This window comes from Microtus pennsylvanicus, chromosome 3 (genome assembly GCF_037038515.1).
Source record: "Microtus pennsylvanicus isolate mMicPen1 chromosome 3, mMicPen1.hap1, whole genome shotgun sequence".
In the NCBI taxonomy this organism is placed as follows: Eukaryota; Metazoa; Chordata; class Mammalia; order Rodentia; family Cricetidae; genus Microtus; species Microtus pennsylvanicus.
In genome coordinates this window covers 28,377,080-28,390,625 of record NC_134581.1, presented here as the reverse complement: position 1 = coordinate 28,390,625, position 13,546 = coordinate 28,377,080, and the positions used below count along the sequence as shown (strand labels likewise).

Sequence of the window (13,546 nt, the reverse complement as noted above, 5' to 3'; positions counted from 1 at the left end):
ACATATACAAGCTCATGGTCCACTGACTGCAAGCGAAGACAGTGCTGCCCCAGAAGGCAGAATGAGGCTCTGCTGGCCTCCTTGACTCCTTTAGAGCTGAGCTTGGAGCAAAGAGTGATGCCTGGGAGAGCTCTCCTCACCTCTGTGTCATTGTCCTGCCTCTTCCGCATGGCTCACATGGAAAAGGCTTCTAGGCTCTGCTTTTTCTCTCAGTCTGTGAGCATCTTTGATTCACCAGGAGTCCATACACTATTCTGATACATGGCATCCACGTATCCATGGAGAGAAGATGCCTGTGAATGAGCCCAACTTAGTACCAATGGTCTGAGTCAGGAGTCCCCAAGACCCATGTGTTGGGAGGAACATATGGCTGTGCATCAATAAACCATACTGCGAGTTGACCGGGATGGATTCTTTAGATATAGCCTGCATTCTTGAATCCCAGGTTCCTAATGTCCTTCTATCTTTGCTGTTTCCAAATCTGTTCACATAAAGGTTCAGGTGAAGTCATTAACCCTGAAGCACAAATGACTGAAAATGACCTGTCTTCCAAGTGTGTTTTTATTTTAATAGCTGCCAAGCTCCTGGGACTCGGACTAAAGAGTGGCACAGGCAGGGCTCCAGATTATCTGATTCGTGTGTCTAGTTCTGTCACTCGCTTCTCAGAGAATCAATGCATTTGGGGTTACAGCTTCCTCTTTGCAAAATAACCAGTGCCCCCCCCAGGTCCTCCCTACGCTTTTGCTCTATGCAGACATATCTCTGCTCCCAACGAGCTGATGGTTTTCAAGATAACGGAGAGCTCTTCTTTCTGCGGCTTCCAGCACAGTTCTGACATGCAGCTGGCACTCAACAGACACTTACACAGATAAGCTGTCCACATGGTGGTTAGAAAGATGGCAGGAGTGGACTCCTTCCACTCTTCCTCTTGGAGGTGGGCTCACTGGGCCTTCGCCCTTTATCTGTCCTGCTTCTTCCTCCTCTCCTCCTCCTGTCAGACAGTCACTGTAGACTCCCGGGAGACCTTCTTCTAAACACCACTGCGTATACTGTTTGACTCCGTTACTAATGTGTGGGTGACCCTGCTTTGAATGTTTTATTAGTGATAACAGGAAGCACATCTAATGTTCTTTCAAGTTTTTTTCACCCTCTCCTCTACTCTCTCTTGAAAGGCCAAGTTTTTTGAGCATTTATGTGTAGTAGCTTCTAAGAACTGTGTTTACAGCCAGCTGAGAGACAATAGTGAGAGAGCCCCAAGATGCAGACCCCAAGAGAAATATATATATAGTGCCCTAAGCTAATGGGGAACAAATCTAAAAGATGAAACATCAGAACCAGGGCATACTTCTCTCACACATGTGGCTTTCTGCCACTTTAAGTATAGAGCCAAGATTAATTGGATGCCTAAGTCCTGTTTCAGATATTCTGAGACCATCATTTTTTCATAATAGAGTTGGGTCCCTCATCCTTTTGTCCCCCTTTTTGTCCAAAGTTTTTCAAGTTGCTTCACATCTAATTTTATTGAAACATAAGGTACAATTAATAAGCGGGTTACTTTATAATTATAATTAGTACAGATCATTTACTCCACTATAAAAGATGCCTAAAGCATAGGAAAATCTCAGAATCATTTTATATATCTTATAGTAACTCAACCATCTGCCTAACTATTAATCATCTATCTATCTATCTATCTATCTATCTATCTATCTATCTATCCATCCATCCATCATCACTAGTAGATCCTCATGAATTGGCAACCTGTGTTCCATGGTCATAGCCTAATCATATAGCCTCATGGTGTGCCTACTGTCAGAAAGGATATAGTAGAAACTGAGATAGATAGATAGATAGATAGATAGATAGATAGATAGATAGATAGATATAGAGAAAGATGAAATAATCTTAGAAGGTCTAATAGCAGTTGTCATATACAGTTCATCAAGCAGACAGTACCTGGGTCATAGTAAGCACAGAGCTCATTGAGGTGAAAACATTACTCAGAAATGAGCAGGGCAAACAGGAGAGAAATAGGGCAAGAAAATGGAGAATCGATGGACTCGGAGCTTATTTTAAGAAAGGGAACTAATATATTCCCATAAGAGATTCCTTCCATAACTGGATCAACATGAAATTTTCATTGCTTTAATTGTGAGGGCCAAAACAGTTTCACACTAATGAGTGAATATAGAAGAGTTGATTAAAATACTTTATTGAAGATAAAGTCATTGCTACAACCTGAGCCAGTAAGAGATAGTAAACAGATAATTACATTATAACGTGTTTTTTAATTGTTAATTATAATAAAAGAAGCAACAACCCAACAATAATTTGCCAGTCGTTACATCTGTGAAGTTTAAATGGGAAAATTGCCTCTTGTCTCAGCAAGGATGTAATTGATTCTTGGGTACTTAACGATATAATACCAGTTGCTGTCTGCTCTTTCCTCTTCCTTCAAAGAGCCTGACACCATTATGTCACTGATATAAATGGAATCTTGAAGGTGCATCAAAAATTCTGTGTTTTGAGAGGGAAAAAAAGCCAATGTCTCTTTGTTTGGAACAAGGCATATTCAAGTGGAATATCCCCTTGGAACAAAGTCAGAGTTGAATCCAGCTAGAGTATTTCCTCCTATAAATGGTGAGGGAGCCCATTTTGTCCTGTTAGCAATGGTCATTATGAACCAAATAAAGTGTTTTAAAGTAACATTGCAAGGGACTGTCTCATGATGATGTGAAGGAGCCTTGTCAAAGGCCATCTGCTCTCATGTCGGCTGAACCTAACTGGAAAAGTACACAGAGTTCTTGAGACAATTTAATCAGTGAAGATGAACTAACAAAAAGAAAAGTGCTCAACAAAAGATGCTTTGTAAAGTATTAGCCTTATGCCCCATCCCCCAACCACATGCAGCTCTTAATATTGGGTTGTTGCAGCTGATATCAAGGATACAAGGATGGAAAAGGCATAATTCCAAAGAATCAAGATCAAAGTAGATCTGGATTCCCTCCCCACTAGAACATTGCTTGGCATACTCTTTAAACAGCTCCACTTTTAATTGAATTAGCCACACTTGGTGTCAGATACCCTTTAATCTTTCGTAGCAGGCCAGGCTTGCATATTTTAAAACAGCCTAAGAGACATCTTGTCAATGAGATAATCATTTTCTCTTCAGTCCAATCTTTGAATTATTCCAAACACAGTACTTTCACCTGATAGAATGATTATGCATAGTCAAAATAAAATTTTAAAATTTTCAGACCTTGAGGATTGCATCTCAAATGTATACCACCAGAAAATTTCATCTGAAGATATAAATATATCTGTTATTTGACTTCTGTTTATAAAACATACAAACATCTGCCTGAATAATAGGATGGACCATACAGTAAGGGTACCAGTGGTCTTGCCAGGCACATTCTGTGAGGGAAAGTGGATTCATTGAATGTTCTCAGGGAGAAAGGCAGAACACAGTTCCAAAAAGTCATTGCAGAATGCTTGATATTAAACCCTGCAAGCTGCCAGCTCACTTAAGTCTACACAGCCCCTAAGCTGCCATGGTTAATCCCATTTTACAGACCAGGAAGTAAGACACAAATAGTCTGGCTAGATCCACATAGTTGCTAAGTGGCAAAGCTGGGATTCAAGCCAAAGCCTGTGGTTTTGCCCACTTTCCTAAGCCCTCCACATGCAGTGCCTCTTCTCGGTTCGAGGTTCTTACTGCTGGGGACGTTACCTTTTTGTCATCAAACTTTTGAAGAACAACAAGCGCAATCCATATGCAACCCTTTTTCTTCCTCGGCCATTGAAAGTCGTTCAACTCATCCTCTAGCTGTTTTCAGTACGTAAGAGTCTGCTGAGTGAGAATTGTGCTGTGGAAATACTACACGAACATCCAGATTACTCCCCGTTCTCCCGGGTCACTCACCATGTCATTTAGAATTTGCAGGGATGGCCAGGAATGTACATGGGTCTCCATTTGGGTGTGGGTAGTACTGCCTTGTGATTAGATGCAGTTTTTGCATCATTATTCGCTGGCGCATTCTGGAAGTGAGTTTGAGTTGGCATGTGCACCATCGGGGGCAGTGATTGAGATGTCTCCCATTATTGGCATCATCACTTTGATCTCTTAGTTAAGGAGGCATCACTCCAACTTCTCTGCTCTGATGTCGCCCATTTACCCCCTACCCCCATAGATAGTGTTCTGAGAAAGGTCCTTTGAAACTGTTCATTTTTTTTAATGTCAGCATGGACTTCATGGGTTTATCCTGTGGATTGGAGAATATTACTGTTATTATTTATTTTGATGTTCAAACTGTCTTCAGTTTGGCCATCAGGAGCCTCCTCAGCCTGTCTGCTCTGTCTTCACTGGTGCTCTCAGAGCATTTAATAAAAAACTAATTGGAACAGTGTGATTTTTCGGGCTCATCTTGTACTTTCCTTTCTGTGGCCCTGGAATTAACTGTTTTTTCAAGGATCCCTGTTTCATTCGCATGGAGAATTCTACTTAGTAGCCAAGGTCTGTGTTTGAGTGTAATCGCTGCTGATTCAGGGTCAGGTAGGAATAGGAAGTGTGGTGTGTCTGTGTGTGTGCATGTGCACACAGGCACACGTACGCATAAGGAAAATAATTTGCATGAAGATGCATGTTTATCCTGTTTATACCTGTACTTCCTTTCTAGTTTTTTTCCATTTCCATATTTGGAACACCCTTCTCTGATAGTACAAAACCAACAGTCTGTTTTCTTAATGTGGTATTCCAGGCAGGAAAAAAAAAGGGAGGAAGCTGAATTCAACTTTGAGAAAATGGGCTTGCTCATGCTCTACTCTTCTGTAGCTATAAGAGGGCACGGAAAGCTGAAATCTCTCTGGGTTCAGCATTCTTTATCTCTAAACTGGTTATGGCCATAGAATGTTCTAATTAAAGACTGTGCTTTCATTTCCCAGCCACCCAGACGTGAAAAATCACACAAAAACTATATTAATTACAATACTGTTTGGCCAACGACTCAGGTGTATTCCTAGCTATTTCTTACATCTTAAATTAACCCATTTCTATTATTTTATATTTTGTCACAAGACTGTGGTTTGTTACCTCACGTCTTGCTTCTTGGGTGACTACATGGCGTCTGCCTGACTTTGCCTTCTTTCTCCCTGCACTCAGTGTAGTTTTCCCGCCTAGCTATATTATGCCCTGCCATAGGCCAAAGCAGCTTTTTTTATTAACCAATGGTAATAAAACATATTCATAGCATACAGAGGGGAACCCCACATCAGTATGTTTCGGGAGGCCAGGCAGGTTAACAGGCAGAGCACAGGACCAGGGCCAGGGCCAGCTGCTAGACTCTCACTTGCTGTGCAACCTTGAGCAAATGATTCAGCGGCTCTGAGTCTTGCTTCGTGATCTTTAAAATGTGGATGATGCTCCTCCCGGTCTACCCCTGTAAACTACCAGAGTGATTGTGATATGTAAATGTATACCGAACCGTTGCTCTGTACAGTGTCTGGCAAGGAGAACCAGACACAGAATTCAAATATGAATCCCCCAAATCTGCATCCCCACTCCTCTTACTACAATGTGAAGTCATAACCATAAGATCCACTATCCCACTGAGGCAGGGCAATAGAAAACCCAACAAAAGTTAAAATGATAATATGAGTTTTTTTCCAAGTGCTGAAAACAGCATCTGGACGTCCTGAGTTGCATTTTTATAGGCTTTTCACCCTTTCTCAGCATCCCCAAGGCAAAGCAGAAGCAGGAGGAGCGAAGATTGCTCCAGCTATAATGATTCCACTTAAGGACATTCTGCCATTGAGTTTCCATCGTCACGTTTAACTGTGTAACTGGAACTGAGGATGACTTTGATTGGCTGTACCTCTGTTACACCAAGAACTTTCCAAACTCTTTACTAATCCTTCCTAGATGCCTTCAAGAAAGGCAATGCTCTGTCCATGTCACAAATCAGAAACTGGAAGCCTAGAAAGTTTAAATGAATAACTTCCTCAAGGCCCTGCAGCCAGTCTGTGGCCAGGTGCAGACTGAGCCCAGAGTGGGCAGTTCCAGTGCCGGTCCCCTTTCCGGTAAGTTCTCACTGTGTCCCGAGAATCACGTAGGATGTACCCCACCACTATATTAGAATATTAGAGGAATTCTAGACAGGTCCATTTGAACAAAGAAACCAATTAAGCTTGCTGCAAATGAGCTCTGGAGATGCCCCGCCTCCTTCCTAGCATTCCACACTCCCCTTTTCATGAAGTTAGAAAGCACAATAACCAGAGTCCTTGGCATCTTGTTGCCATAGTATTTCTCCAGCCCAGCTGGATGAGCTGGCATCTGCTTAGGAACTAAAAGGACTCCTACAGAGGCGGATGTAAATCCAGCACTATAGACCTAACACTTCTCTGTACGTAGCTTATTTCTTCTGGAACCTTGTGCATGTGGGATGGGCCAATACTTTGCCTGTTGAGTGATCAGAATCCCCAGCTAAAATTCGAGTTCTTTGGAGGCAAGGAAAATGTGTCATCTTTGTCTTTCCTAAAACAGGTTAGGGCATCCATACAAATGTACTTGTTACCTAGAGGGGCAGATGTGTGATACTTGTAATCCATCCTTAGTGATGTGTGGAAGGGGTTGAAAGGGGAGAGAGAAGTCATAGTTAAGAGCTCAGTGAGATATATTATACATTTTCATAGCAAATAGTTTAAATCAACCGAAAATTTTAAGTACATTAGAGAAATGTATGGGTACCAAGCATGTACTTCAGAGAAAGACTGCCTGGTGAAGCCTCATTCTGGTTCTTACTTCCTCTGTGACCATCAGCAGCCATTTAAGCTATCCCTTATCTATAAGATGTGGTGGCTGTGAAAAATTGATTTAGTCATATATGTGGATTGCCTTCAATATTGCCTGGCACACAGTAGGTACTCAGCAAGTATGGTGTTACCCTCCACTCTTATTGTCAAATAGGGAGAGCCCAATGGGGCAATGAAAAGAAAATAATGTGCCCACAACTACATAAATGAAGAAAATGTGTTCTTTGTCCAAAGCATTCCACAAATTAAATTATCATAAACTGGCAATTTACACATGTAGTCCCAAGGGAACGGACCCAGAAATGAAAATGAAGCTGCCACAAGGTGAGAACTCAAATATATTTCCCTTCATTGTTAACATAGTGTGTAATGAGAAAATCAGCACGGTCACTGGGTGTGAAAGCAGACTTGGGGGCTCCGTGTGCACAGTCCGTAAATACGGGTTATCAGAAGAAGCTGCTCCGAGTCTTCCCCCTGCCACTCTTAGGCCGCTGGAGGTTGGGAGAAGTTCACACTATCAAACTTATTTACACTTTACACTCATTGTCTCAAGATTTAAATTGGCTGCAGGTTACATAGCAGGCTTTCTACATTTCTCTAGAAGGCTCATTTTCCCTCTTAGACATCTAAATTATCCCTTGTCCATCCTTCACAAACCTTGGATGTCTTCCCCACCTTCCCCCACCAGCTAAAACCAAGCACCCTTCAGATATGAGCCCTCACTAGGCCTGCCACCCAATTAAACATGCTCCTTTCTCTTTCTCCCAATAGCCAAGAAGCAATATCCTTTAGAAATAGGTATCCCAGTCTACATGTTCTGTTGGAATAAGGGCCACTTGTTGGTTCCCAGCCACCTGGCTAGCTCAGTCAGTAGAGCATGAGACTCTTAATCTCAGGATCTTGGGTCCATGCCCCACATTGGGTACCAATTTGTAGCAACAGGCTGCTTGTTGGTTCTCAGCCACTTAGTCACGAAGTAATCACACAGAAACTGTATTATTTAAATCACTGCTTGGCCCATTAGCTCTAGCTTCTTATTGGCTAACTCTCACATCTTAATTTAACCCATCTCCTTTAATCTGTGTATTACCACGTGACAGTGGCTTAAAGGGCAAAGTTTCAACATGTCTGGCTCTGGCAGTGACTCCATGGTGTCTCTCTGACTCCACCCTTCTTTCTCTCAGCATACAGCCTAGCTTTCCCCACCTAGTTCTGTTATTCCCTGCCATAGGCCCAAAGCAGTTCTTTATTTATTAACCAATAAAAACAACACATAGACAGAAGGACCTCCCACACCAGTGTCCTTCCCTCTGTCCCAGAGTATCCAGCTGATAAGCTTGAGTCAATTCTGTTTCTCATGCACTAAGGACTTTTTATAAAATGTGTATTGTTTTTCTTGATTCTCTACAACATGCTTATGAGTTGATAATGGGATTAGCCCCACATTACAGGCAAGAACACTAAGATGAAGATAGCATAAATTGTTAGCTATGGGCCACAGTACTAGGAGGGGATGGATCATGCCTCCACTCCAGAGGCTGAGCTCTTTCCCCCTGCAAGCCTCACCAGGAAGACTAGAAAGCAGCTGTGAAAATAGAAGTCCATAAAGCCTGGTTTTCATAAAAATCTTCATTGCTCGAAAGAGACCCTCTTCTCAGCCTGCTTTTTCTTGAAGGGAATGAATGAGAAAAGGATGCTCTCCAGTGCTCAGGACAGGGCTCAGTACTCCAAAACTGAGAGCCCAGAACACTGGCATCCCTCCTCTGATGGTCCATCCATTGCCCAGCATCTGTGACACTGGATCTAATAAGACAGTTTCTCCAGATCCAGAGGCTCTTGGGATCTTGGAGGCTGTTCTGACCATATGGGGAGATGGATTGAGAGTCAGGTTTCAGTCAGCTGGAGCTGCCATAACAAGCTTCATAGCCAGGGTGATCCTGAGCATGGACCACTTCCATATAACAATTCAAAAGAGTGGGGAGACAAGATTTTACTCCTGGGTGGGCCAGACAGGCATCTCCTCTGTATCTTCCCATGGCCTTCCCATCTCTCTGAGCTTTCTCTCTCCTTCCTCTTATAATGACACCACTCCTGTTAGATTAGCACACCTCCAATCTGGCCTCATTTGCCAAAATTACCCTCTAAACATCCTGTTTCAAATGAAGTCATACTAGGGCTTCAACTTGGAGTTGAGACCATTGCAATGGGTATTCTAGTCTGTTGCTACAGCTTGGGAAAAGCTTCCTGCCCTAGTAGAAGGCTCACCCCCCTTCCTCTGGAGCCTGAACTCCAGATCCTGACTGCACTCCCTCCTCCACAGCTCCCATCCCTCTGCTTTCCCTCCCTTCCTTCCTGCACCAGCATCATTTCTATTCAGATGAGACTGTAGCCTATGTCAGCATCCCAGCAGGCTCTCCTATGTCACTCCACTAAACAATCACCCCTCTTTACCCTACCTAACCGGCTCTCCTCCAGTCAGACTGCAAGACTCCGGCAATAGAATCAAGCAAGATGGCTCTGCTCAGTGTACCTTCTGTGAAGAAATAGTATTGAGCAGCCTGGGGTATGTTCTCATAGGTACATAGGTATACACTCATGTGCACACACACAAGTATTCCAGATGAATGTTCATATACTTATATGCAAACTGCATACATACACAGATATAAAAGCACACATACCAACACATATGCACACACAGTGCTGAGGGGATTGTAAGAGGGAAGAAGAGAAACTGTGGTGTAATTGAGAAAACAAATGATACCGAGGCTAAAGAAAAAAAAAGAGTTCAGGATGAATCTTGCTTTTCCACTAAATACTGGCTCTTCCATTTTCCACACATTTTTTAAGTGCCTGCTCCACGTCTGGCCCTGGGCAAGACATTGGCCCTTGCTTTTAAATGGCTCATTTAGAGATATAGAGCACTTAGGGGGTTTCTTAAAGAGGGCAACAGGCCTTGCACCAAGGAGAGAGTTAGTATTCTTTTCACCCAGGAAAGGCTACTTGAAACACACTGACACACCTTTACAAGAAGCACACACACACATGGGGGAAACACAACATATTATCTGTCTTTGTATTAATTAGTATTTTCAATATGACTTCCAGAACAAGACCAGGAAAATGGCTCCATAAGGCCCCCAAGCCTAAAGATGCTAGCTAGCCACTGGGGCTGGGGCAGGGGTGGGTGTAATCAGAGGCTTTTCTTCACTCATTCCCGGGGCCTGCAGACATATGGCAGCAGGTGGGAGTGTGGACCTCTGTTTATCCCCCTCAGCTTAGGTTCTGCCGTCCACCCACAGCCTGTGTCACCTGAGTCCATCTGTAAAGCAAGGGGTCTGCATTCAGTAGTACGAGCCACACCACTGCAATGAGCCACCCTTGAAAGCACAGCACCTGTCCTTGAGTGCTATGGCTTAATGGGAAATGTCCTCCACAAGCCTATGTGTTGGAGAATTTGGTACTAGTTTGCAAAATGATTTGAGCCAATTTCGAAGCATTAGTGCAGAAGGCAAAGACAGTGAGATAGTCACCAGAAGTGGGTCGCAAGGCAGAGTCAGCTTTGTACCACTTCCACGCCTATGCTCCCTGCTCCCTGATCCATGCTTTGAAAAAGTGTGTCACATAGTCTGACCACCACACACCTAGCAGTCCAGTTGGCGTGTCTTCCTTTCTGTGATGGACTGTATTTCATGAGCCAGGAGCTAAAATAATCCCTCATTCCAAAATAGTATTTCTGTTGGATATTTGGTCACCATGACAAAGACTGTAGCAAATCCATCAAAGCCTCCGTAGAATTGAACCTTTCAGCACAGTGCACCGTTCCAGACTTCAGAAAGTGCCCACACAGATGTCCTCACGGTTTATCTCTTCTGTTAGCCACCTGGCCAGGTTCCTGCTCCTGAATCCTCTGAATCCCAGGCAATGGGGAGCATCCTTCACATCAGCTCAACTGCTGGGGCTAACTGAAGCTCTAGCTGTCCCAACCCAGTTGCTCATGGGATGGGAAAAAATGTCAGGAAGATCTGCCTGTGGTGAGAGTTCATGAATGCTTGGGTGCCAAGGATATCAGTCCTTTGGATGAAAGACCAGCTGAAGCTCCGTGGCCTTGCCTCCCATGTGTAGTAAGAAAAGCACAGGACTGGTCCAACAATGGTTGATGTCGTTGATTTCCAGTATTGGTGCAATGCCATCAAGAGTTGGGGTCAACTTCATGGGAGACATTGTGGAAAGAAGTGAGGTGACGGAGGTAGAGGATATCGTGTTCCGTGCCACCAGTGAAGTGGGAGGTGAGAAAGGAGAAAGGAAAAAGGTCCAGTTGTGGCTTCCTGGACTTCTGAACAATGATGATATCTTAATTGCACAATAAGGAAGAGCCTTCCACTTGAAGGGAATATGTCCATAGCCACAGAGGGTGGGGAAGGCACAGCAGGGCATTGGAGAAAGGGAAGACTCCAGGGTGGGAAACGCATAGCGGATAGAGCTTGCTCTAGTGAATGAGCCTGACCTTGGGGAACAGGGAATCACTAAGGGTGCTGAGACCTTAAAAAATAGGGAACCACTGAGGATGCCTCAGAACTTTAAGGTGTCTTTCCAAGAGAAGTGCTTGTCCTTTCAGGCTTGACCTTGGGGAACAGGGAATCACTAAGGGTGCTGAGACCTTAAAAAATGGGGAACCACTGAGGATGCCTCAGAACTTTAAGGTGTCTTTCCAAGAGAAGTGCTTGTCCTTTCAGGCTTGTCACTTAAATCCACAGAAATGAGATTGGGGGCAGATTTCAAAGGACCCCTAGGGACAGGACTGGGGGAGGGGATTTAGGTTCCATGGTAACCAGCAACACTTTCCAGTCCATGGAGGAGGAGCACTCCTCCTTGGAGTAGAAGTCTCCTCCTTCATGGGTCTGAAAGAACCCATCCACCTCCCTCCTTAGAAAAGGATTCTTCTCTGAAATGGACGAAGTCATTAAGTCATACCAGCTACTGACCTCTTGGGCAAAAATGTGGGTTTTTTTCATGAGTCATGGCAGTTCCAGTTCACTCCGTTGAAAAGGGGGCTTCGTCAGCACCACCAGCAGAAGGCCAGAGACATGAGCTATTCACATGCTACCTACCTCTGCTCTGTCTAATCAAATACTCCAGCTGACTGAGCAGGACAGGCATTAAGGAAGCACACAAAATTGATTAGAGAGTGGAAAATTACAATGATTCAAAGGGACTCTGAAACCAGAAGAAATACCAGGCTGAGCAACAAGAGCTGGCAACTTCATTTATAGTTGAACTAATGGAAAGAGAAAGAAGACATTAATAAAAGTAATTAAAAAGAGATATAATTAGAGTACAGCAAAGGCTTTCTGGAACAAAGACTGAATTTTTAAAATTCAGAAGACAAATTAAAAAAAAAGAATATTAACTGCTGAGAATAGATTTCATGTTCTAAGAGACTGAGTTTCTGAAGACAGAAAGAAATCACCCTCAAATGGAAATTGTATGCTAAGAGAAAAGGAATTAGAGATAAATTCAAAGAACAACTGTATCCACATCGGTCAAGCTGGAAAACAAGAAGTAAGAACACACCAAGAGTGGTAAGCAGACAATGAAACAAAGTTCTGCGAATGTTCCCTAAGCTGAGGAATATTTGATATCTTCAAGAGCCAAAGGATCTTGTTACTTAGCTTCTCTGGGATCATGAACTATAGGCTCAATATCCTTTGCTTTACAGCTAGTATCCACTTATGAGTGAGTGCATACCATGTTCATCTTTCTGGGTCTGGGTCACCTCACTCAGGACTTTTTTTTCTAGTTCCATTCATTTGCATGCAAATTTCAAGATGTCATTGTTTTTTAATGGCTGAGTAATACTCTAATGTGTAATTGTGCCACATTTTCTTTATCTATTCTTTAGTTGAGGGGCATCTAGGTTGTTTCCAGGTTCTGGCTATTACAAATGATGCTGCTATGAACATAGTTGAACAAATGTCCTTGTAATATGATTAAGCATCCTTTGAGTATATGCCCAAGAGTGGTATTGTTGGATCCTGAGGTATGTTGATTCCCAGTTTTCTAAGAAACCGCCATACTGATTTCCAAAGTGACTGTACAAATTTGCATTCCCACCAGCAATGGATGAGTGTTCCCCTTACTCCACATCCTCTCCAGCATAAGCTGTCATTGGTGTTTTTGATCTTAGCCACTCTGACTAGTATAAGATGGTATCTCAGAGTTGTTTTGATTTTCATTTCCCTGATGGCTATGGATGTTGAACATTTCCATAAGTATCTTTCGGCCATTTGATATTCTTCTATTGAGAATTCTCTGTTTAGTTCTATATCCCATTTTTAAATTGGGTTATTTGGAATTTTGATGTCTAGTTTCTTTATATATTTTGGAGATCAATCCTCTGTCTGATGTGGGGTTGGAAAAGATCTTTTCCCATTCAGTAGACTACTTTTTTGTTGTATGGAGGAGCGAGGGGCTGCTTCCCTGCCGCCCCAGCTCCCGGCCGCCTGGCTTGCTTATGCCCCGAAATAATTACATGGAAACTGTATTCTTTTATACACTGCCTGGCCCTTATTGGCTAGCTCTTACATATTGATCTAACCCATTTCTATTAATCTGTGTAGCACCACAAAGTGGTAGCTTACCAGGGAGATTCTTAACCTGCGTCTGTGTCAGAGAGGGGAATCATGGCGACTGCCTGACTCGGCTTCTTTCTCCCAGCATTCTGTTCTGTTTACTC

At 43.2% G+C, this 13,546-nt stretch overlaps 1 protein-coding gene and 1 pseudogene across 3 annotated transcripts in view; one reads left to right on the top strand and one right to left on the bottom strand.

The window, feature by feature from the left end:
• LOC142845719 (large ribosomal subunit protein uL5-like) overlaps positions 1-251 on the bottom strand; it is a 31,930-nt pseudogene extending 31,679 nt beyond the window's left edge.
• The window catches only part of Slc9a9 (solute carrier family 9 member A9), a 546,122-nt gene that overhangs the window by 389,704 nt on the left and 142,872 nt on the right, over positions 1-13,546 (top strand). The gene's annotated exons all lie outside the window — the stretch shown is intronic.